This window comes from Marmota monax, unplaced genomic scaffold, assembly GCF_021218885.2.
Source record: "Marmota monax isolate L192 unplaced genomic scaffold, Marmota_monax_Labrador192_F-V1.1 WCK01_AAM20220418_F8-fsc00450, whole genome shotgun sequence".
Classification (NCBI taxonomy): domain Eukaryota; kingdom Metazoa; phylum Chordata; class Mammalia; order Rodentia; family Sciuridae; genus Marmota; species Marmota monax.
This window is the reverse complement of record NW_026693867.1, coordinates 176,226-201,159: the sequence shown is the minus strand read 5'-3', so window position 1 is coordinate 201,159 and position 24,934 is coordinate 176,226.

Here is a 24,934-nt window from a genome sequence, read left to right as displayed (position 1 = left end):
CTGGGGGAGGTAAGAGCTCCCCCCAACATCCAGATTGGAGGGGTCTCTACCCTGAATGGGGGAGTCCCCTTGACCCTGGGGGTGGTGGGAGCTCCCCCCAACAACCAGTTCAAGGGGTCTCCCACCTGGAGTTGGGAGTCCCCCAAAAAGCCTGGGGGCAGTGGGAGCTCCCCCCGACACCCAGGTTTGAGGAGTCTCCCCCCTAGAGAGGGACTCCACTCAACACTGGAAGCCATGGTATATGAGCTCCCTCCGACACCCAGATTCTAGGGATCTCCCCCCTGTAGCCAGGAGTCCCCTCCACCCTTTGGGCGGTGGGAGCTCCTCCAGACACCCAGAGGTGGTGGGAACTTTCCCCGACACCTAGTTTCGTGGGATCTCCCCCCGGAGAGGTGAGTCCCCTCCTCCTTGAAGGTGGTGGGAACTCCCCCCGACACCCAGGTTTGAGGGGTCTCCACCCTGGAGGGGGGAGTCCCTTCCACACTGGGGGCATTGGGAGCTCACCCCAACACCAGGTTTGAGGGTTTCTCCCCTCTGGAGGGGGGACTCCACTCGACACTGAGGTAATGGTATACGAGCTCTCTTGGACTCTCAAATTCGAATGGTCTTTCCCCTGATGGGGGGATTCCCCTCGACTCCAGGGGCTTTGGGAGCTCCCCCCCACACCCAGGTCAGAGAGGACCTCACCCCTGGAGGGGGGTGTCCCCCCTACCCTGTTAAGAGTGGACCTCCCCCCTTGAGGGCAGAGTCCCATTCACCCTGGGTGCGGTGGTATCTGGAGTGCCCCCCATACCCCGGTCAGTGGGTACCTCCCTTCTGGCTTGCAGAGTCCTACCTACACCAGGTGCAGTAGTGTCTGTAGTGACCCCCAACACCCGGGTCAGATGTATCTCCCCCTGGAGGGGGTAGTCCCCATTACCTCGGGTGCAGTGGTGAACAGCATGCCCCTGACACCTGAGTCAGAGAGGACCTCCATCCTGGAAGGGGGAGCCCTCCTACCCTGTGCGGTTGTGAATGGGGTGCAACCCACACCAGGGTCAGAGGGGACCTCCTGCCTGGACGGCGGTGTCTCCCCTAACCTGGGTGCGGTGGTGAACAGGGAGCCCCCCAGCACCCGGGTTAGAGGAGACCTCCCCCATGGAGGTGGAATCCCCCACTACCTTGGTGCAGTGGTGAAGGGGACACCCCCTGACACCTGGGTCAGAGGGGACCTTTCCCTAGAGTGAAGAGTCCCCCTTACCCTGGTGCAGTGGTGAAAGAGGTGCTACCTGACACCTGGGTTAGAGGGGACCTCTCCCTGGAGGGTGGAGTCCCCAGCACCCTGGGTGGGGTGGTGAAGGGGTTCCACTTGACCCTTGATTCAGAGGGGACCTTCCGCCTAGAGTGGAGAGTCCCCTCTACCCTGGGTGTCGTGAAGAACGAGGTGCCTCACAATACCTGGGTTAGAGGGGGATCTCATGCCTAGAGGGTGAGTCCCCGCTATCCTGAGTGTGGTGGTGAACAGGGTGCTCCCAGACACCTGGGTTAGCTTGGACCTCCCTCCTGGATGGTGGAGACACCTCCACTCGGGGAGCCATGGTGTTCTGTGTGCCCCCCCCCAACTGTGTCAGAGTGGATCTCCCCCCTGTAGCGAGGAGTCCACCCTATCCCAGATGTGCCCTTGTCCGGAGCATCCCCCAACACTTGGGTCAGAGGGGACCTTTTGCCTGGAGCTGGGAAGTCCCCCCTTCCCCGGGTGTGGTGGTGTTCAGAGTGCCCCCTGACACCCGGGTTATAGGGGACCTCCCTCCTGAGAGGGGAGTACCCCTCCACCCCAGGTGTGGCAGTGTCCACAGTGCCCCTGACACCCGGATCAGAGGGACCTCCCCCTGGAGGGCCGAATCCCCTCCACCCTGGGTGCAGCGGTGTCTGGAGCGCCCAGCGACACTGGGTTAGAAGGGACCTCCCCCTGGAGAACATAGTACCCCTCCACCCTGGGTGTGGTGGTGTCTGCAGCACTTCCCACACCAGGGATAGAGGGGACCTCCTCCCTGGAGGGTGGAGTCCCCTCACCCTGGGTGTGGTAGTGTCCAGACACCCCCAGACACCCGGGTCAGAGCGGACCTCCTCCCTGGAGCGGGGAGTCACCCCTACCCTGGGTATGGTGGTGTCCAGAGTGCTCACTGAAACCAGGGTCTGAGGGGACTTCCCCCTGGAGTGGAGAGTCCCCCAACCCCGGGTGTTTGGTGTTCAGAGTGACCCCCCACACCCAGGTCAGAGAGGACCTCACCCCTGGAGGGGGGTGTCCCCCCTACCCTGGGTGTGGTGAACTGATCACCCCCTGACACCCTGGTCAGAAGGGACCTCCCCACTGGAGCAGGGAGTTGCCCCTACCACGGGTGCAGTGGTGAGTGGGGCACCTGCTGACACCCAGGACAGAGGGGACCTCCACCCTGGAGGGGGGAGTTCCCCTTACACTGGGTGCGCCCCCCCAACACCAGGGTCAGAGGAAATATCCACCCTGGAGTGCAGAGCCCGCTCGTCCCTAGGTGTGATGGTGTCAGGAGCACCCCTATGGCATCCAGGTTAGAGAGGCACTACCCCCTGGAGTGGGGAGTCTCCCCCTGGGTGTGGTGGTGAACCGGCGCCCTCTGAAACCCAGGTCAGAGGAAACCTCCCACCTGGATCCTGGAGTCCCCCTTACCCTGGGTGTGGTGGTAAATGCGGTGCCCTGTAACACCCAGGTCAGAGGGGTCCTGGCCCCTGGAGGGTGGAGTCCTCTCCCCCTGGATGCAGTGGTGTCCGTGGTGCCCCCCCAAAACTCAGGTTAGAGGGGACAACCCCATGGAGGGCAGAGGCCCCTCTCCCCATGGGGCTGTGTCCCAGCGCACCCTGGACACCTGGGCCAGAGGGGACCTCCCTCCTGGAGGGTGGACTCCACCCTGGGTGCTATGGTGTCTGGAGTGCTCCCCAACATTCGGGTTAGAGGAAATCGCCCCCCTGGAGGGTGGATTCACCTCCAAACCGGTGTGGTGGTGATCAGAGCGCCCTCCGAAACCTGGACTAGAGGCCACCTCCCCCTTGGTGGGCGGAGTCCCCTCCACCCCAAGTGCAGTGGTTTCTGGCCCCGACACCTGGGTTAGAGGGGACCTCCCTCCTGGAGGGTGGAGTCTCATCTACTCTGGGTGCGGCAGTGTCCAGGGTGCCCTCTGACACCCTGGTCAGAGGGGACCTTCCCCCTGGATGGGGAAGTCCCCTCCACCCTGGGTGTGGTAGGAGCTCCTGCCGACACCCAGGTTAGAGGGACTTGCCCTTGGTGTGAGGAGTTCCCTGGACCCTGGGGCCAATGGTATAGGGCTCTCCCTGATACCCAGGTTAGAGGGGTCTCCCAAGTGGACCGGGGAGTCCCCCGACCCCAGGTCTGGGGGAGCTCCCCTTGACACCCAGGTTCGAGGGGGCTTCCCCCAGAAGAAGGGAGTTCACTCAACCCCAGTGTGGTGTGAACTCCCCCGACTCACAGGTTCCACATGTCTGCCCCCTGGTGGGAGCTCCCCATGACACCCAGGTTTGAGGGTTCTCTGCCATGTAGAGTGGAGTCCCCTTGACCTTGGGGGTGGGGGGAGCTCCCCCTGACAACACCCAGGTCGAGGGGTCTCCCCCTTGAAGGGGGAGGCTTTTCAAACCTGGGGGTGGTGAGAGCTCCCTCAACACCCAGGTTCGAGGTGCCTTCCCGCCAGAGGGGGGAGGCCCCTCAACACTGGAGGCTGGGGGAATTCCCTCCTGTTAGAGTCTGTAAACAAGTCAGGATGGCGCCTGGCATTTTGCCAGAGAAATGTTATAGTCTCTAAACAAGTCTGGATGACGCCTGGCAAAATGCCAGAGGGAGTGGTTTGTGAAGTAACACCAGCGAGCCATTAAGTGTGGAGATTTCTTATTGGTTGACTGATGTATCTAGTTTATGCTAATTAAGATAAGCTGTGTGGAATGTATAAATACCGCTCGTGTCCTACAATAAATGGCTCCTGCTGTATCAACGTACACAAATTGCTAGTCACCCCCCGGTTATTTTGCCCAGCCAGCCGGATGGTGGCACCCTCCGACACCCAGGTTGGAGGGGTGTTCCCCAGAAGGAGAGAGTTACGTCAACCCTGTGGGCAGCGGAAGCTCCCCCTGACACCCAGGTTCCAGAGGTTCCCCCCCTCAAAGCGGAGTTGCATCGACTCTGGGGGCGGTGGGATCTCCTCCTGACACCCAGGTTTGAGGGGTCTCACCCCTGAGTGGGGAGTCCCTTTGATCATGTTTGGCAGTGGGAGCTCCCCCCCACACCCAGGTTAGAGGGGTCTCCACCCTGAAGGGGGGATTTTCCTTGAACGGGGTGGGGTGGTGGTGGGAGCTCCCTCTGACACTCAGGTTCGAGGGGTCTGTCCCCTGGAGTGGGGACTTTTCCTTGCCTCTGGGAGCATTGGGTTATGAGCTCCACCTGATACACAGATTCAAGGGATCTCCCCACTGGAGAGAGGAGTCCCCTTGACCCTTGGGGTGGTGGGAGCTCCCGTTGACACCCACATTGGAGGGGTCTCTTCCCAGGAGGGGAGAGTAATGTTGACCCTGGATGCAGTGGGAGCCCCTGCCAACACCCAGTTTCGAGGAGTCTTCCCACTAGAGTGGAAAGTCCGTTGACCCTGGGGGTGGTATGAGCTCCCACCCACACCCAGGTTCGAGGCTTCTCCCCCCTGTAAAGGAGGTCCCCTCGACCCTTGGGGTGGTAGGAGCTCCCCGCAACACCCAGGTTCCAGGGTTCTCTCCCCATGGAGGGGGGAGTCCCTTAGAACCTGGGTGCAGTGTGATCTCCTGCTGACACCCAGGTTCAAGGTGTCTCACCCCTGGAGGGGGAATCCCTCGACCCTGGGTATGGTGGGAGCTTCTGTCAACACCGAGGTTTGAGGGGTCTTGCCTCTGAATGGGGGAGTTCCCTCGACCCTGGGTCCAATGGTATAGGAGCTCTCACCAACACTAAGGTTAGAGGGATTTCCCCCTTTTGGGGGGAGTCCCCTCGACCCTGGCTATTAGTGGGAGCTCCCACCCAACCCCAGGTTAGAGGTGGCCACCTCTGGAGGGGGGGTCCACTCAATCCTGGGAGTTGGGGGAGCTTTCCCAGACTCCCAGGTTTGAGGGTTCTCACCCCTGGAGTGGGGATTCCCCTTGGTCTTGGGGCTGATGGTTTACATGCTCCCCCTGTGGAAGGTGGGGGAGACCCCTCGACCCTGGGGGCAGTTGAAGCTCCCCCTGACACCCAGGTTCGAGGGGTCTCCCCATTGGAAGGGAAACTCTTCTGGATCCTGGAGGCAATATTATACGAGCTACACCCAACACCCTGGTTTGAGGGGTCTCAACTCTGGAGGGGTGAGTCCCATCAACCCTGGGAGCAGTGGGCTTTCCCCCAGAAACCCAGGTTCCAGGGGTCATTCCTCTGGAGGGGGGACTGTCCTTGAATTTGTTGGCAATGGTATAATGCTCCCCCAAACACCCAGGTTTGAGGGATCTCATTCCTGCAGAGGGGAGTCCCCTAGACCCTTGGGGTGGTGGGAGCTCCCCCTGACATCAGGTTTGTTTGATCTCTTCACTGGAGGTGGGACTCCCCTCGACCCTGGGGTGATGATATGCAAGCTCCCCGTGACACCCAGATTCAAGGGGTCTCCCCCCTGGAGAGGGGAGTCCCCTTGACCCTGGAAGGGGGGGGATTTTTCCCGACACCCAGGATGGAGAGTCAACCCTGGGGTCAGTGGAAGCTCCCCCCAAATCTCAGGTTTGAGGTGTTTCCCCCCTCGAAGAGGGAGTTGCCTCAACTCTGGGGGTGGTGGGATCTCCCCCCAACACCCAAGTTCAAAGGATCTCCCACCTGGAGTGTGAAGTCCCCTGACCTGGGGGTGGTGGGTGCTCCCCCCAACACCAGGTTCAAGGGGTCACCTCTCAAAGGGAGAAGTCCACTGGACCCCAGGGGCGGTGGGAGCTCCCCCTGACATCTAGGTTCAAGGGGACACCCCCAGAAGGATGGAGTCCACTCAACTCGGGTTTGGTGTTAAATCCCCCCTACACACAGATTCCAGATGTCTCCTCCCTGGTGGTAGTTCCCTCCAACCCCCAGGTTCAAGTGGTCTCCCTCCTGTAGGGTGGAGTCCCGTCGACCCTGGTGGTAGTGGTAGCTCTACCCAACACCCAGTTTGAGGGGTCTACCCCCTCGAACGGTGATACTTCTTGAACCTGGGGATGGTGAGAGCTCTTTCTGACACCCAGGCTCGAGGGGTCTCCACCCACCCTGTAGGGTGGAGTCCTCTAGTCCCTGGGGGCGGTGTGAGCTCCTCCAACATCCAGGTCGAGGGGTCTCCCCCCTCAAAGGGGGAATCTTCTCAAACCTGGGGGCAGTGAGAGCTCCTCCTGGATGCCCAGGTTCGAGGGGTCTTCCACCTGGCTGGTAGAGTCCTCTCATCCCTGGATGTGGCGGGAACTCCTGTCAAACCCAGGTAAGAGGGGTCTCATCCCTGAAGGGGGGTGTCCTCTCAACCCTGGATCTGATGGTATAGGAGCTCCTCCCAATATCCAGGTTAGAAGGGTCTCTCCCCTGGAGGGGGAAGTCCCCTCGACGCTGGCTGCATTGGGAGCTCCCCCTGACTCACACGTTCAAGGTGTCTCGCCCCTGGAGGTGGGAGTCCCCTCAACCCTGGGTGTTGGTGGGAACTCCCCCTCACCCCCAGGTTAAAGGAGTCTCGCCCCTGGAGGTGGGGGTCCCCATGACCCTGGGTGTCAGAGGGAGCTCCCCATGACACCCAGGTTTGAGGGGTCTCGCCTCTGGAGGGGGGACTCCACTTAACTCTGGGACTGATAGTATAGGAGCTCCTCCCAACACCCAGGTTCGAGGGGTCTCCCCACTGTAGGGGGAAGTTTCCTCAACCCTGGGGGAGGTGGGAGCTCCTGCCGACACCCAGGTTTGAGGGGTCTTGCCCCTGGAGAAGGGAGTCCCCTCGACCCTGTGTGTAGGTGGGATCTCTCCCCCCACCCCCAGGTTAGAGGAGTCTCGCTCCTGGAGGTGGGAGTCCTCATGACCCTGGGTGTCAGTGGGAGCTCCCCCCTACACCTAGATTCGAGGGGTCTCACCCCTGGAGGGGGGAATCATCTCTACCTTGGGTGTTGGTGGGAGATCCCCCCGACTCCCAGGTTAGAAGGGTCTTTCCCCTGGATTGGGGAGTCCTTTTGACACTGGGGCCCATGTTATATGAACTCTCCCTGACACCCAGGTTAGAGGGGTCTCCCTCCTATAGGGGCTAGTCCCCTCGACCATGGGTGCAGTGGAGCTCCCCCTGACACCAAGGTTCAAGGGGCCTTGCCCCTGGAGGAGGGAGTCTCCTCAACCATGGGTGTCAGAGAGAACTCTTCTACCACCAGGTTAGAGGTGTCTGTCCCTGGAGTGGGGGAGATCCCATGACCCTGGGTGTCAGTGGGAGCTCCCCATGACACCTAGGTTCGAGGGGTCTCACCCTTGCATGGGGGACTCCCATCGACCCTGGGTGTGGTGGGAACACCCGCCGACACCCAGGTTCGAGGGATCTTGCCCCTGAGTGTGAGTCCCCTCCACCATGCGTGTTGGCCGGAGCTCTCCCCACCCCCACTTTATAGGTGTCTCACCCCTGGAGGGGGGAGTGTCCTCGACACTGGGGGCGGTGGGAGCTACGCCTGACAACAATGTTCTAGGGGTCTCTCTCCTGGAGGAGGGAATCCCCTCGACCCTTGGGGCATTGGTATGTGGGCTCCCCCAGACAGACAGGTTCAAGGGGTGTTCCCACTGGAGGGGGGAGTCCCTTCGAACCTGGGGGTGGTGGGAGTTCCTCCTGACACCAAGGTTTGAGGGGTCTTCCCCTGTAGGGTGGAGTCCCCTCAACCCATCAGGACTGTGGGAGCTTTCCCCAACACTCAGGCTCGAGGGTCTATCCCCTGTATTGTGGAGTCCCCTCAACCCTGGGGGCGGTGGGAACTCTTGCTGACACCCAGGTTTGAGAGGTCTTGCCTCTGGCGGGGGGAGTCCCCTCGACCCTGGGTGACGGTGGGAGATTCCCCCCCACCCCCAGAATAGAGGTGTCTCGCCCCTGGAGGGAGGACTTCTCTGGATCATGGGGCCGAAAGTATACGTGCTCCCCCTGACACCCAGGTTTGAGGGGTCTCCCCGCTGGAGGGGAGACTCTCTTTTACCCTGTAGGCGATATTATAGGAGCTAACCTGAACACCCTGGTTCAAGGGGTCTCCACCTTGGATGGTGGAGTCCCATCAACCCTGGGGGCAGAGGGAGCTCCCCCCATCATCCAGGTTCAAGGGGTCATTTCCCTGGAGAGGGGAATCCCCTCGAATTTGTGGCCAATGGTATATGAGCTCCCTTAAACACCCAGGTTTGAGGGGTCCCCCCCTTAAGTTGGGAGTCCCCTCGATTCTGGGGGCAGTGGGAGCTCCCCTCAGCATGCAGTTTTGTGGGGTCTTTCCCCTGGATGGTGGACTCCCCTTGACACTGGGCGCGATGGTATATGAGCTGCCCCTGGCACCCAGGTTCCAGGGGTCTCCCCCCTGGAAGGGCATGTTTCCTCCACCCAGAGTGTCAGTGGGAGTTCCCCCAGACACCCATGTTTGAGAGGTCTTGACCATGGAGAGGGGTCTCTCCTCAAACCTGATTATTGGTCGGAGCTCTCCCTGACACCTAGGTTGGAGGGGTCTCGCCTCTGGAGGGGGGACTCCCCTAGACCCTGGGGCCGATGGTATATGAGCTTTCACCAAGACCCAGGTTCCAGGGATCTTTCCCCTAAAGGGGGAGACCCCTTGACTCTGGTGTCGGTGGGAGCTCCCCCCTGACATCCAGGTTTGAGGGGTCTCTCCCCTGTAGGGAGGATTCCCCTTGTCCCTGGGGGTAATGGTATATGGACTCTCCCCCACACTCAGGTTCCAGAGGTCTCCCCCTGTAGGGGAGAGACCTCTTGACCCTGGGGGCAATGGTATATGAGTTCCACTCAACACCCAGTTTAGAGGGGTCTCCACATGGAGTGGTAGTCCACATGACCCTGGGGGCAGTGGGTGCTCCCCCTGACCTCCAGATTCATGGGGTCTCTCCCCTATAGGGGGGAGACCCCTTGACCCTGAAAGCGGTGGGAGCTTCCACCATCACCCAAGTTCCAGAGGTCTCCCCCCTGCAAGGGGGAGTACCCTCAAACTGGGGAGGTTGGATCTCCCCTTTACCCCCAGGTTTGAGGGATCTTCCCCCTGGAGTGGGGAGTACCCTCGACCCTGATGGGGGGAGGTCCTTTCAACACCCAGGTTTGAGGGTTCTCGCTCCTAAAGGGGAAACTCACCTTGACCCTGTGGGCAGTGGGAGCTCCCCCCAAACCACAGGTTTGAGGGGTCTTGCTCCTAGAGGGGGGACTTCCCTAGATCATAGCATTGATAGTATACATGCTCTGCCTGACACCCAGGTTCTAGAGGTCTCCCCCCTGGAGAGGATACTCTCCTAGACCAAGGGGGCAATATTATATGTGCTACCCACAAACTCTGGTTCAAGGGGTCTCTGCCCTGGAGGGGGAGTCCCCTTGACCTGGGGGCAGTGGGAGCTCCCCACAAAACCCAAGTTTGAGGGGTCATTTACCTGGAGGGGGACACCCCTCGAATTTGAGTGCAATGGTATATGAGCTCCCCCCAACACCCAAGTACAAGAAGTCTCTCCTGGAGTGGGGAGTCCCCTCGACCCTGGGTTCAGTGGGAGCACCCGCTCACACCCAGTTTTTAGGGGTCTCGCCCTTGGAAGGGGGAGTCCCCATGAAACTGGGGGCAGTGGGATCTCCCCCCAACACCCAGGTTTGAGAAACCTCTCCCCTGGAAAGGGTAGTCCCCTTGACACAGGTTGCGGTGGTAGCTCCCCCTGACACTCCCGTTCGAGGAATCTCCCCCCTTGAGGGGGGAGTCCACTTGACCCCGGGAGCAGTGGGAACTCCCTCCAACACCCAGGTTCGAAGGGTCTCCCTCCTGGAGTGGGGAGTCCCCTTGACCCCGTGGTGCGGTGTGAGCTCCCATTGACACACAGGTTCTAGGGGACTCCTCCCTGGAGGGGCGAGACCCCTCGACCCTGAGTATCTGTGTGAGCTCCACTTGACACCCATGTTCGAGGGGTCTTGCACCTGTAGAAGGGACTCCCTTCAACCCTGGGTGTCAGTGGGAGCTCCCCCTGATATCCAGTTTCCACGGGTCTAGCCTCTGGAGGGGAGACTCCCCTCGACCCTGGGGCCTATGGTATGTGAGCTCCCACTGACACTCAGTTTCGAGGGGTCTTTCCCCTGGTTGGGGAAGTTCCCTTGACCCTGGGGTGGGTGGAAGCTCCTCCCAACTCCCAGGTTAGATAGGTCTCCCCCTGGAGGGGGAACTTTACTCAACCCTTGGGGCAATGTATATGAGGTCCACCCAACACCCAGGTTCGAGGGTGTCCCCCATAGAGGAGGGAGTCCCCTTGACCCTGGTGGTGGTGGAAGCTCCCACCAACATCCAGGTTCTAGGAGTCTCTCCCCTGTAGGGGGGAGTCCCTTCGACCTGGGAGTAATGATATATGAGCTCCCCTCCACACGCAGGTACAAGGGGTCTACCCCCTGTAGGGAGGAGTCTCCTCGACCCTGGGGGCAATGCTATAAAAAATCCCTCTGACACCCAGGTTCGACGGGTCTCCTCCCTGTAGGGTGGAGTCCCTTCAACCCTGGGGGCAGTGGGACCTCCCCTCGACTCCAGGATTGAGTGGTCTTTCCCCTGTAGAGGGGAATCCCCTTGCCCCTGGAGGAGGTGGGAGCTCACCCCGACACCCAGGTTTGAGGGGTTTCCCCCCCTGGAGGAGGGGTTCTTCTGGACCCTGTGGGTGGTGGGAGCTCCCACTGACACCCAGGTTCTAGGGGGTCTCCCCCCTGGAGGGACAAGACATCTCGACCCTGAGTGTCATTAGGAGCTACACACAACACTCATGTTGGAGGGGTCTGGCACCTGAAGAAGGGACTCCCCTTAACCCTGGGTATAGGTGGAAGCTCCCCCCGACACCAAGGGTCTAGGGGTCTCACCTCTGTAGGGAGGACTCCCCTCAACCCTGGGGCCAATGGTATATGAACTTTCACTGACACCCAGGTTCGAGGGGTTTCTCCCCTGGAATGGGAGTCCCATTGACACTGGGGTTGGTGGGAGCTCCCCAAAAACCCAGGTTAGAGGGGTCTCCTCCCTGTAGGGGTACTTTCCTCAACCCTTGCGGTGATGGTATACAAGCTTCCCCCAACACCCAGTTTCGAGGGGACTCCCCCATTCCCCTCAACCCTGGGGTCAGTGGAAGCTCCTCCTGACACTCAGGTTAGAGGGGTCTCCCCCGTGAAGGGGGGACTTTCCTCGACACTTGGGGCGATGGTATTCGAGCTCCATCCAACACTCAGAATCTAGGGTTGTCCCCCCTGGAGGGGAGACTCACCTCAACCCTGGGGGCGGGGGAGCTCCCTATGACATCCCGGTTTGTTGGGTCTGTCCCCTGTAGGGGGGGTCCCCTCAAACCTGGGGTAATGGTATATGAGCTCCCCCAGACACCCAGGTTCCATGGGTCTCCTCCCTTTAGTGGGGAGTACCCTCGACCCTGAAGGTGGTGGGAGCTCCCCCTGACACCCAGATTTGAGGTGTCTTGCCCCATTATGGGGGAGTCCCCTCGACCCTGGGGGTGGTGGGAGCTCCCCCCACACCCAGGTTCAATATGTATCCCCTCTGGAGTTGGGAGTCCCCTCGACCCTGGTGGCAGTGGGAGCTACTCCCAACACCCAGAGTCGAGGAGTCTCCCTCCTCCATGGGGGAACTCCCCTGAACACTTGGGGCAAGGGTGTATGAGCTCCCCGTGACACCTAGGGTTGAGGGATATCCTCTTGGTGGGGGAACTCCCCCCAACACTGGAGGCAATGGTATATGAGCTCTTCCCGACACCCAGGTTTGAGGGGTATCCCCCCTGTATGGGGGATTCTTCTGGATCCTTGGGGTGGTGAGAGCTCCCCCAACATCACCCCTGGAGGGGGGAATCCCCTTGAAGCTAGGGGTGGTGGGAGCTTGCCCCAACACACAGGTTCGAGGGGTCTCCCCTTGGAGGGCGGAGTCCCCTCAACCTTGAGGGCAGTGGGATTTTCCCCTCGACACCCAGGTTGGAGGGGTTTCTCCCCTGGATGGGGGAGTCCCCTCGATCATGGGGTCAATGGTATACATGCTCCTCCTGACACCCAGGTTCTAGGGGTCTCCCCCCTGGAGGGGAGTACCGAGGTATCTTACCTTGCCCCTGGTGGGGGAGTCTCCTCGACCCTGGGTGCAGTGGGAGATCCAGCTGACACCAAGATTTGAAGGGTCTCACCCTGGAGCTGGGAGTCCCCTCAACCCTGGAGCTGATAGTATATGACCACCCCCTACACCCAGGTTAGAGGGGTCTCCCCCCTGGAGGGGGGAGTTTGCTTGACAATGGATGTAGGTGGGAGCTCCACCCAACACCCAGGTTCAAGGGGTTTCACCCCTGGAATGGGGAGTCCCCTTAATCCTGGGTGTCATTTGAATTTCCCCACCATCCCCAGTTTAGAGGCGTCTTGCCCCTGGAGGGGGGATTCCCCTCAACCCTCGGTGTCAGTGGCAGCTCCCCTCTACACCAAGGGTTGAGAGGTCCCGCCCCTGAAGGGAGGACTCCCCTCGATCCTGGGGTCGATGGTATACTTGCTACCCCCAAAACCCAGATTCAAGGGGTCTCCTCTCTGCATAGGAGAATCTCTTCGACCCTGGGGGCGATATTATACTAGGTGCCCCCAACACCCTGGTTCAAGGGGTCTCTGTCCTGGAGGGGAGAGTCCCCTCAACACTGAGGGCCATGGGAGCTCCCCCAACACCGAGATTTGAGAGGTCATTCCCCTGGAGGGAGCGATGGTATACGAGCTCCGCCCAACACCCAGGTTCAAGGGGTCTCCACCCTGAAGCGGGAATTCCTCTCGACCCTGGGGGTAGTGGGAGCTCCTCCTAATACCCAAGTTTGTGGGGTCTCTCCCCTGGAGGGAGGCTCCCCTCGAACCAGGGGGCAATGGTACACGAGCTCCCCCTGACACCCAGATTTGAGGGGTTTTTCTTCTAGAGTAGGGTGTCCCCTTGACCTGGAGGTGGGGTGAGTTCCTCCATCAACAGGTTCGAGGGGTCTCCCACTGTAGGGGAGAGTAACGGTCGACCCTTGAGGTGGTGGAAACTTGCCCCGACAACCAGATTTTAGGGGTCTCCCCCCTCAAAGGGGGAGTCATGCCTCTGGAGTGGGGTGTCCGCTCAAATCTGGGGGTGGTGGGAGCCCCCTGACACCCAGGGTCGAGGAGGGTCTCTCCCCTGGAGTGGGGAGTCTCCTTGAATTTGGGGGCTGTGGGAGCTCCCCCCAACATCCAGGTCAAGTTGTCTCCTCCCTGGAAGTGGGAGACCCCTCCACCCTGGGGGCAGTGGGAGCTCCCCAGACACCAAGGGTTGAGGGCCTCAATCCTCCAAGGGGAACTCCCCCCAACATTGGGGCAAGGAAATACTAGCTCCCCCAGACACCTAGGTTAGAGGGGTCTCCCCCCTGGAGGAGGTGTCTTCAGGACCCTGGGGATGTCGGGAGCTCCCTTGACACCTAGGTGTGAGGAGTCTCCCCCCTGAAGGCAGGAATCCCTTGACCCTAGGGCTGATGGTATACAAGTTCCCCCCAGCACTCAGGTTTGAGGTGTCTCCCCCTAAAGTGGGGAGTCCCCTTGACCATGGAAGGGGAAGGAGCTCCCCCTGACTCCAAGGTTTGAGGGGTCTCCCCTTGGAATGGGGAGTCCCCTCAACCCTGAGGTCAGGGGGAGCTCACACCCACACAGATTCGAGGGGACTCCTTCCCTGGAGGGGGGAGTCCTCTCGACCCTGGGAGCAGTGGGAGCTCCCCTGGACACCCAGTTTCAAGGGGTTTCCCTCCTGGAGGGCCAAGTCCTTTCTACCTCGGTTGCAGTGGGAGATACCCTACACCCAGGTTCGAGATGTCTCGCCTCTACTCAGGTTGTGGAAGGAGCTCCCCTCGACACCCCGGTTCGAGGGATCTCCCCCCTTGTGGGGGGGCTGCACTCGACCCTGTGTGTGGTGGGAGCTTCCTCCAACACCTAGGTTCGAGGGGTGTCCCCCCTTGAGGGTGTGTCCTCGACCCTGGGTGCAGTGGAGCTCCCTCCAGCACCTGCTTTTGAGGAGTCTACCACCTGTTGAGGGGATTTTCCTCGACCCCGGGTGCGGTGGGAGCTAACCCCGACACCCAGGTTCAAGGGATCTCTCCTCTGGATGGGGAACTCCCGTCAATCCTGGTGCCGATGGTATAGGAGCTCCCACTGAAACCCAGGTTCGAGGTGTCTTTCCACTAGAGGGCAGAGTCCCCTCGAAACTGAGGCCGATGGTATAAGAGCTACCCGTGACACCCAGGTTGGATAAGTTTCCACCCTAAAGTGGAGAGTCCCCTTGACAGTGGGTGCCATGTGTGCTCCCCCCAACACCCAGGTTCAAGGGGTCTCCCCCTGGATGTGGGAGTCACCACAACTCTGGGGGCCATGAGAGCTCACCCCGAAACCCAAGTTTGAGAGGTCTCCTCCCTGGAGGGGGAGTATTCTTGATCCTGGGGGCAGTGGGAGCTCACCCCGACACCCAGGTTCGAGGGCTCTCGATCCTGGAGTGGGGGAGTCCCCTTGACCCTGAGGGCAGTGGGGGCTCCTCCAACACCCAGGTTCAAGGGGTCTCTCCTCGAATTTGGGGGCAATGGTATTCGAGATTCCCCCAACATCCAGGTTCAAGGGGTCTCCCCCCTGGATGGGGAGTCCCCTTGACCCTAGGGACAGTAGTAGCTCCCTCTGACAATTAGGTTTGAGGGGTCTTACCCCATTAGGGTGGAGGCCCCTTGACCTTGAGAGCAGTGGGAGCTCCTCTTGACACCCAGGTTCGAGGGGTCTCCCCCCCTGTAGGGGGTAGTCCCCATGACAGTGGTGAAGGTGGGATCTCTCCCCAACACTCAGGATTGAGGGGTCTCCCCCCTGTTTTGAGGAGTCCCCTCGACCCTTGGGGCAGTGAGAGCTCCCATGGACACCCAGGTTCGAGGGGTCTCCCCGCTGGATGAAGGAGTCCCATCAACACGAAGGGTGGTGGGAGCTCCCGCCTACACCCAGGTTTGAGGGGTCTCACCCATGGAGGCGGGAGTCTCCTCAACCCTCAGTCAGATGGTATACAAACTCCCCCCAACACCAAGGTTAGAGGGGTCTCCCACCTGGAAGGGGGAGTTTCCTCAACCCCAGGTGCAGTGGGAGCTCTCCCTGACACCCAGGTTCAAGGATTCTTCCCCCTGGAGGAGGGAGTCCCGTCAATCCTGGAGGCGGTTGGAGCTCCCCCGACATCCAGGTTCGAGGGGGTCTCCCTTCTGTAGAGTGGAGTTCCCTTGATCCTGGGTGCTGTGGGAGCTCACCCCGACACCCAGGTTTGAGAGGACTCCCTCCTGTAGGGTGGAGTCCTTTTGACACTGGGGTCGGTGGGAACTCCCCCTTACACCAAGGTTCGAGGGGTTTCCCCCCTATAGGGTGGAGTCCCCAAGACCCTGGGATTCAGTGGGACCTCCCTCTGAAACCCAGGTTCGAGGGGTCTCCTCCCTGAAGGGAGGAGTTCCCTTGACCCTGGGGTCTGTTGGAGCTCCCTCCAACACCCAGGGTCGAGGGGCCTGTCCCCTAGAGGGGAGAGTCCCTCCGACCCTGGGGTCAGTGGGAGCTACCCCTGACACCTAGGGTAGAGGGGTCTTCCCCCTGGAGGGGTGAGTCCCCTCGACCCTGGAGTTGGTGGGAGCTCCCTCCAACACCCAGGGTCGAGGGGTCTCCCCCTGGAGGGAAGAGTCCCTTCCACCCCAGGGGAGGTGGAAGCTCCCCCCAACATCCCAGTTTGAGGTGTCTCCCCCCTGCAGGAGAGAGTCCCCTTGACAATGGAGTGGTGGGAGCTCCCTCCGAAGCCCAAGTTTGAGGGGTCTCTCCCCTAGAGTTGGGAGTCCCCTCGACCCTGAAGGTGGTGAAGGCTCCTCATGACACCCAGGTTCAAGGGGCCTCACCTCTGGAGGGGTGAGTCCCCTCGACCCTGGGGGCTGGGAGAGCTCCCCCACATATCCAGGTGCAAGGGGTATTCCCCCTGTAGGGGGTAGTCCCGTTGACCCTGAGGGCATTGGGATCTCCTCCCCCACACAGGTTCAAGGTGTCTTCCACCTGGAGAAGGGAGTCCCATCGATCCTGGATGTGGTGGGAGCTCCCCCCACACCCAGGTTTGAGGGTTTCCACCCTGGAGGGGGGACTTTCCGCGACACTTGGAGTGTTTTTATACAAACTCCCCCAACACCCAGATTCAAGGGGTCTCTGCTTTGGAGGGGGGACTCCTCTCGACCCTGGGGGTGATGGTATATGATCTGCTACTGACACCCAATTTCGAGGCATTCTCCCCCTGGAGTGAGAGGTCCCCTCAACCCTGGGGCGGTGGATGCTCCCCATATCACCCATGTTCGAGGGGTCTTCCCCACAGGATGGGGTGTCCCCTCGACCCTGGGGGTAGTGGGAGCTCCCCGGACATCCAGGTGTGAAGGGTCTCTCCCCTGGAGGGGGGACTCCCCTGGGCCCTGGGAGAGATGGTATAAGAGCTCCCCCCGACACCCAGGTTCGAGGGGTTGCCCCCATGGATGGGGGAGTCTCCTCATCCCTGGGGTCATTGGGATCTCCCCCTGATGATCAGGTTTGAGGGGTGTCTCCCAGGAAGGAGGGAGTCCCCTAGACCCTGGCAGTAATGGTATATGAGCTTCCCCAACACCCAGGTTCTAGGGGTCTTCCCCCTGTAGGGGGAAGTCCCATTGGCCCTAGGGGTGGTAGGAACTCCCCCTGACAGCCAGGTTCGAGGGGACTCACCCCTGTAAGAAGAAGTCCCCTCGACCTTGGGAGTGATGGGCACTTCCGCCAACACCCAGGATCGAGGGGTCTCCCCCATGTAGGGGGAGTCCCCTTGATGCTGGGGGCGGTGGGAACTTCCCCGACATGCAGGTTTGAGGGGTCTCCCCCCTGTAGTGGGGAGTCCCCTTGAACATGGGAGCAGTGAAAGCTCCCCTCGAAATCCAGCTTTGAGGCTTCTCACTCCTGGAGGGGGGACTACCCTCAATCCTGAGGTTGGTGGAAGCTCCCCCAACACCAGGTTCTATGGGTCTCCTCCCCTGGAGGGGGTACTCCCCTCAAATCTGGGTGCTGTAGGAGCTCCACCTGACACCCAGGTTCACAGATTCTTCCCCCTGGATTCGGGAGTCTCCTTGGCCCTGGGGCCGGTGGTGGCTGCCCCCATCTCCCAGGTTCGAGGAGTCTCCCATCTGGATGGAAGACTGGAGGGGAGAGTCCCTTGATTCTGCGGCTGATGGTATATGAGCTCCACCCGACACCCTGGTTCAAGGTGTCTGCCCCCAGAAGGGGGAGTCCCCTCGACCCTGGGGGGGGTAGAAGCTCCCCCTGATACCCATGTTTGAGAGGTCTCCCACCTGGAGAGGAGACTCCCCTCCACCCTGGAGGTGGTGGGACCTCCCCCCACCACCCAGGTTGGAAGGGTCACCCCCCTGGTGGGGGGAGTCACCTCGATATTGGGGGCAGTGGGAGCTCCTATTGACACACAGGTTTGAGGGGTCTCCCCCCTAAAGTGGGGATTCCCCTCGACCCTGGGGCAGTGGGAGTTCCTCCAGATACCGAAATTCGAGGGATCTCTCACCTGAAGGATAGCATACCCTGGATCCTGGGTGCATGGAAGCTCCCCCGACACCCAGGTTTGAGATGTCTCCCACCTGGACGCAGGGATCCACTTGACCCTGGGGGTGGTGGAAACTCCCCCAGACACCCACGTTCAAGAGTTCTGGCTCCTGGATGTGGAATTCCTCTCAACACTAGGGGCAATGGAATAGGAGCTCCCCCAAAAATCCAGGTTTGAGGTGTCACTCTCCTGCAGGGGGGAGTCCCTTCGACCCTCGGTGCAGTGGAAGCTTCAGCTGACAACCAGGTTTGAGGGGTCTCCTCATGGAGGGGGGACTCCCCTCAACCCTGGGTGGGTGGGAGCTCCCCTAGACACCCAGGTTCGAGTGGCATCCCCCCTGGAGGGGACTCCTCTCAACACTGGCGGCTGTGGGAGCTCCCCCTGACACCCAAGTTCGAGGAGTCTCTCCCCCTGGAGGAGGGAGTCCTCTCCATCCTGGATGTGGTGGGAGCTCACCCCCACACCCAGGTTTGAGGGGCCTCACCCTGAATAAGGAACTCCTGTCAAACCTGGGTGTCGGTGGGAGCTTCCCCCGACACCCAGGTTTGAGGGGTTTCCCCATTGGAGGGTGGAGTCCCCTCCACCCTGGTTGTGGTGGGAGCTCCCGCTGACAACCTGGTTCCAGGGGTCTCCCCTATGGAGTGGGGAGTCCCCTCGACACCATGTGTGGTGGGAGCTTCCTCCAACACTCAGGTTCAAAGGGTTTCAACCATAGAGGGGCAACTACCCTCGACAATGGGTATCAGTGGAGCTAGCCCCCTGACACCCAGGTTGAGGGGTCTTGCCACTGGAAGGGGGACTCCCCTCAACCTTGGGACTGATGGTTTATAAGTTACCCCCAACACCAGGTTCGAGGGGTCTCCCCCCTGGAGAGATGAGTCTTCTTGACCCTGGAGGCTGTGGGAGCTCCTCCAAACATCTAGGTTCGAGGGGTATCCCCCCTGGAGCGGGGTGTCTCATGGAAACTTGGGGCGATGGTATACGAGCTCCCTGCAAACCCACATCAGAGGGTCTCCCCCCTGGAGAGGGTGTACCGTTGAGCCTAGGGGCAGTGGGAGCTACCCCAACATCCAGGTTTGAAGGGTTTCCCCCCTGGAGGGTGGAGTCCCCTTGACCTTGGGGGTAATGGTATATGAGCTCCCCCCGACACCCAGGTTCGAGGGGTCTCTTCCCTGCTAGGGGGAGTCCCGTCTACCCAGGGGGAGGTGGGAGAATACCCACACACCAAGTTTCGAGGGGTCTCCCTCCTGGAGGTAGAAGTCCGTCCACCCTTGGGGCGGTGGGAGCTCCACCCAAAACTTAGGTTCCAGATGTCTCCCCCTGTAGGGTGGAGTCCCCTCGACCCTGGGGGCAGTGCGAGCTCCCCCCAAAACCCAGGTTTGATGGGTCTCTCCCCTGTAGCGTGGAGTCCCCTCCACCCAGGGGCGGTGGGAGCTTTCCCCGACATCCAGGTTTGATGGGTCTCCCCCCTCAAATGGGGAGTCCTCTCGACCCAGGGAGCGGTGGGATCTCCCGCAGACACCCAGGTTCATGGGGTCTCCCTCCTGCAGAGGGTAGTCCCCTTGACCTCTGTGTGGTGGGGTTCCCGCTGACACCCAGATTCGAGGGGTCTCTCCCCTAGAGAGGGGAGTCCCCTAGACTCTGAGGCTGATGGATTTCGAGCTCCCCGTGAAACCCAGGTTCGAGATACCTCCCACCTTAGAGGGGAGAGTCCCCTCAACCCAGGGTGCAATGGGAGCTCCCGCTGGTACCCAAGTTCGAGAGGTCTCCCCCATGGAGAGCAGAGTCGCCTCAATGCTGGTTGCAATGGGACCTCCCCCCTACACCCCAGTTCCAGTGGTCTCCCCATGGAGGGAGAAGTCCCCTCAACCCTGGGTGCAGTGGAAGCTCCCCCAACACCTAGGTTCAAGGGGTCTCCCCTCGGAGGGAGTGTCCCCTTGACACCAGATACAGTGAAACCAAGCCTCGAGGGGTGTCCCCCCGGGTGTGTTGAGAGCTCTCTGGACACCCAGTTTCGAGGGGTCTCCCCTCTGAAAGGCGGATTCCCCTCGACTCTGGGGGCAGTGAGAGCTCCCTGCAACACCCATGTTCGAGGGTTTTCCCCCCTGAAGGCGAGTCCCCTTGACCCTGGGGGCAGTGTGAGCTCCTCATGACACCCAGGTTTGGGGGGGTCTCCCCCTGTAGGGTAGAGTCCCCTCAACCCTGGGGTGGAGGGAGCTTTCCCAGACACCCAGGTTTGAGGGTCTCGTCTCTCAAATGGGGAGTTCCCTCGACCCTGGGGGCGGTGGGATTTCCCCTCAACACCCAGGTTCCAGGCTTCTCTTCCATGGAGGGGGGAGTCCCCTCCTCCCTGGGGGTGGTGGGAGCTACCCCCAACTCCCAGGTTCGAGGGATCTGCCTCATAAACAGGGAGTCTCCTCATCCCAGCGGGGATGGGAGCTCCCCCTGAAACCCCTGCCACCACTCCAGGAGGGAGTCCCGTCCAACCTGGGGCTGATGTTATATGAGCTCCCCACGACACCCAGGTTCGAGATGTCTCCCCCAGGACGGGAGTCCCCTTGACCCTAGGTGCAGTGGGAGCTCTCTCCAACACCCAGGTTAAAGGGGTTTACCCCCTGGAGGGCAGAGTCTCCTCAAACCCTGGTGCCGTGGGAGATCCCCTGACACCCAGGTTCGAGGGGTTTCCCCCTGGAGGGGAGAGTCCCTTCGAATCTGGTTGCGGTGGGAGCTCCCCACGACACCCCAGTCCCAAGGGTCTCCCCTCTGGAGGGGGGATTCCCCTCGACCCCAGGTGCGGTGGGAGGTTCCCCTCACATCCAGGTTTAAGGAGTCTCCCACCTGGAGAGGCTGTCCCCTTGACACGGGGTGCGATGTGGGAGCTCCCCTGACACCCAGGTTTGAGGAGTATGCCCCTGGAGGGGGGAGTTTCCTTGATCCCTGGTGGGGTGGGAGCTCCCCTCGAACAACCAGGTTTGAGAGGTCTCCCCCCTAAAGGGGCAAGTACCCTAGACTCTGGGTGTCAGTTGGAGCTCCCGCCGACATCAAGGTCGTGGGGACTTGCACCTGGATAAGGGACTCCTCTCAACACTGGGTGCTGGTGGGAGCTCCCCCCGACACCCAGGTTCGAGGGTTCTCGTGGGTTCGAGGGTTCTTCTCAACCCAGGGGCCAATGGTATACAAGCTCCCACCGACACCCAGGTTCAAGGGGTCTTCCCCAGGAGGGGGGAGTCCCCCTGACACTGGGGGCATTGGGAACTCCCCCCAACACCCTGGTTTGAGGGATCTCCCCCCTGGAGGAAGGAGTCCCATTGATTCTGGAGCTGTGGGAGCTCCCCTTGACACCAGTTCCAGGGGTCTCTCCCCTGGAGAGGGGAGTCCCCGTTGACCCTAGGGATGGCGGGAGCTCCCCACGACACCCAGTTTTGAGGGGTCTCCCCCTAGGAGGGGGGAGTCCCCTCGACCCTGGGGGAGGTGGGAGCTGCAGACACCCAAGTTCGAGGGCTCTCCTGCCTGGAGGGGGGAGTCCTGTCATCGCTGGGGGCTGTAGGAGCCCCCCTGACACCCAGGTTCGAGGGGTCTTCCCCCGAAGAGGGATTCCACTCAACACTGGTAGCCATGGTATATGAGCTCCCTCCAGCATCAAGAATCGGCAGGTCTTCCCCCTGTAGCGGGGAGTCCCCTCTACCCTGTGGGTGGTGGGAGCTCCTCCAGACACCCAGGTTCTAGGGGTCTCTCCCCTGAAAGGGGAGTTCCCTCGACTCTTGGTTCGGTGGGAGTTCCCGCCAACACCTAAGTTCGAGGGTCTCGCTCCTGGAGGTGGGAGTCCCCACGACTCTGGGTGTTGTGGGAGCTTCCCTCAACAACCAGATTGAAGGGGTCTCACCCCTGGTGGGAGGACCCCCCTCCACCCTGGGACCAAGGTTTATGAGGTCCCCCGACATTCAGGTTCCAGGGGTCTCCCTTCTGGAGAGGGGGAGTCCCCTAAACCCTGGGGGGGGTGGGAGCTCCCCCTGACATCCAGGTTCGAGGGGTATCCCCCCTGGGAGGGGGAATCTCCTACACCCTGGGGTGGTGGAAACTTTCCCCAACACCCAGTTTCAAGGATTGACCCCCGACATCCGGGTCAGAGAGGACTTCCCCCCTGGAGCAGGGAGTCCCTATTACCATGGGTGCCGTGGTGAATGGCAGACCTCTCTGATAGCTGGGACAGTGGGGACCTCCCCCCTGGAGGGAGGAGTCCCCCCTACCTTGAGTGCATATTGAACAGGGTGCCCACCACACCTGGGTTAGAGCTGACTTTCCCCTGGAGGTTGGAGTCCCCACTACCCTGGGTGCAGTGGTGTGCTGAATGACCCCCAACACCAGGGTCAGAGGGGATATCCCACTTGGAGCAGGGAGTCCCCCCTACCCTGGATGTGGTGGTCCCCAACAATCCTGACACCCAGATCAGAGGAGAATTCCTCCCTGGAGCGGGGAGTCCCCCTTATCGTGGAGTTGGTGGTGTCCATAGTGACCCCCATCACCCAGGTCAGAGGGGACCTCCCCCCTGGAGCTGGTAGTCCTCCCTACCCCGGGTGCGGTGGTGTCCGGAGCGCCTCCCAACACCCGGGTCAGAGGGGACCTACCCCTGGAGGGCAGAGTCTCCACCACCCCAGGTGCAGTGGTGTTCTGAGCGCCCTCTGACATCTGGGTTAGTGGGGTCCTTCCCCATGGAGGGTGGAGTACCCTCCACCCAGGGTGTGGTGGAGTCCGGGGTGCCACCCGACACCTGGGTTAGAGGGGACCTCCCATCTGGAATGGGGAGTCCCCTCTACCCTGGGTGCTATTTTGAAGAGGGAGCCCCCACCAACACCCTTGGAGGGGGGAGGTCCCCACTATTCTGGGTACAGTGGTGAATGTGGTGCCCCCCCAAACCAGGGTCAGACGGGACCTCTTCCCTGGAGTGGGGAGTCCCCCCTACCCTGGGTACAGCGGTATCCAGGGTGCACCCTGACTCCCAGGTTAGAGGGGACCTCCCACTGGAGAGCAGAGACCTCTCCCCCCTGTTGCAATGGTGTTCAGAGTGCACCCCTACTCCTGTATTAGAGGGGCCTCCACCTTTGGGGGAGGAGTCCTGTCCCCCCGGGGAGCAGCAGTGTCCGAAGAGCCCCAGGACACCCATATTTGTGGGGACCTCCCCGCTGGAGGGGAAGACCCCCCTACACTGCGTGGGGTGGTGAACTGGGTGCCCCTCAAAAACCGGGTCTGAGGGGACCTCCTCCATAAAGGAGGTTGTCCCACCTAACCTGGGTGCAGTAGTGAACAGGGCACCCCTGGACACTTGGTCAGAGGGGACCTCCTGCCTGGACGGGGGAGTCCCCCCTACCCTGGGAGTGGTGGTGAAAGGGGGTGCCCACTGACACCTGGGTTAGAGGGGACCTCCCCCCTGGAGGGGGGAGTCCCTCCTACCCTGGGTGCGGTGGTGTCTGGAGTGCCCCCAGACCCCAGGGTCAGAGGGGTTCTTCCCCATGAAGCTGGTAATTTTTCCCTACCCTGGGTGTGGTGGTGTCCGGAATGCCCCGGACACCTGGTCAGAGGGGACCTCCTCACTGGAGGGGTGAGGTCCCCTCCATCCCGGGTATGGTGGTGTGGACAGCGACCTCTGATACCCGTGTAAGAGGGTACCTCCCGCCTGGAGGGTGGATTCCCCTCCTCTTCTGTTATAGTGGTGTCTGGGGCACCCCCCCATACGGGTTAGAGGGGACCTCCCCCCTGGATGGCAGAGTTCCCTCCAACCCTGGGTGTGGTGGTGTCCAGAATGCGCCCCAACACCCTTGGAATGGGGAGTCCCCCATAACCTGGGTGCACTGGTTTACAGGACACCCGCAACACCTGGGTCAGAGGGGACCTCACCCTTGGAGCGGGGAGTCCCCCCTACCCTGGGTGCGATGGTGAATGGGCCCGACAACCGGGTCAGTGAGGACCTCTCCCTGGAGGGGAGAGTCCCACCCATGGGGTGGGGTGGTATAAGTGGTGCCCCCCAAAACCTGGGTCAGAGGGGACAGCCCTGCTGGAGAGGGGAGTCACCTCCCCCCAGTGCAGCGGTTTTCGCAGCACCCCCCGACATCCAGGTAAGAGGGAACCTCCCCCCTGATGGGCGGATCCCCTCACCTCCGGGTGTGGCTGTGTCTGGCATGACCCTCAACACCCAGGTTAGAGGGGACCTCCCCCTGGAAGGTGGGGTCCCCTCCTCCCGGGTGCTTCAGTGTCTGGAGCACCCTCCAACACCCAAGTTAGAGGGTACCTCCACCCTAAGGGTACCCTCCACCCCTGGTGTGGTGGTGTCGGGAGTACCCCACGACAATCGGGTCAGAGGGTATCTCCACCCTGGTTGGCAGAGTACCCTTCACCCCGGGTGTGGAGGTGTCCAGAGAGCCCCCACACCCAGGTTAGCCGGGACCTGCCTGCTGGAGGGCAGAGTGCCCTCCCCCCTGAGTCAGTGTTGTATGGAGCACCCCCCCCATACTCGGGTTACAGGAACATCCCCCCTGGAAGGCGTACTCTCCTCCCCATCAATGCAGTGGTGTCCAGAGCACCTCCCCCCACACACAAGGGTTTACAGGAGACCTCCCCCACTGGAGGGGGGAGTCCCCCCTACCCTGGGTGTGGTAGTGGATGGTGTACCCCTCGACACTGGGTCAGAGGGTACCTCTCCCCTGGAGGGAGGAGACCCCCCACCCCGGGTGTGGCGGTGTCCAGGCCCCCAACATCTGGGTTAGAGGGGACCTTCCCCCCTGAAGGGAGGAGTTCCCTCTACCCAGGGTGTGATGGTGTCCATTGTGTCCCTGGACACCCCGGTTATAGGGCACCTCCTTCTGGAGGGCGGAGTCCACCCCACGGGGGGGAGGTGTCCTGTGAGCCCCGCATCACCCAGAATAGAGGGGACCTCCCCCCTTGAGAGTGGAGTCCCCTCCAACCAGGGTGTGGTGATGTCGAGAGCGCCCCCTAATACCCGTGTAAGTGGGGACATCCCCCTGCAGGGTGGAGTCTCCTCTTCGGCGGGTGTGGAGGTGTCCGGGGCACCACCTGA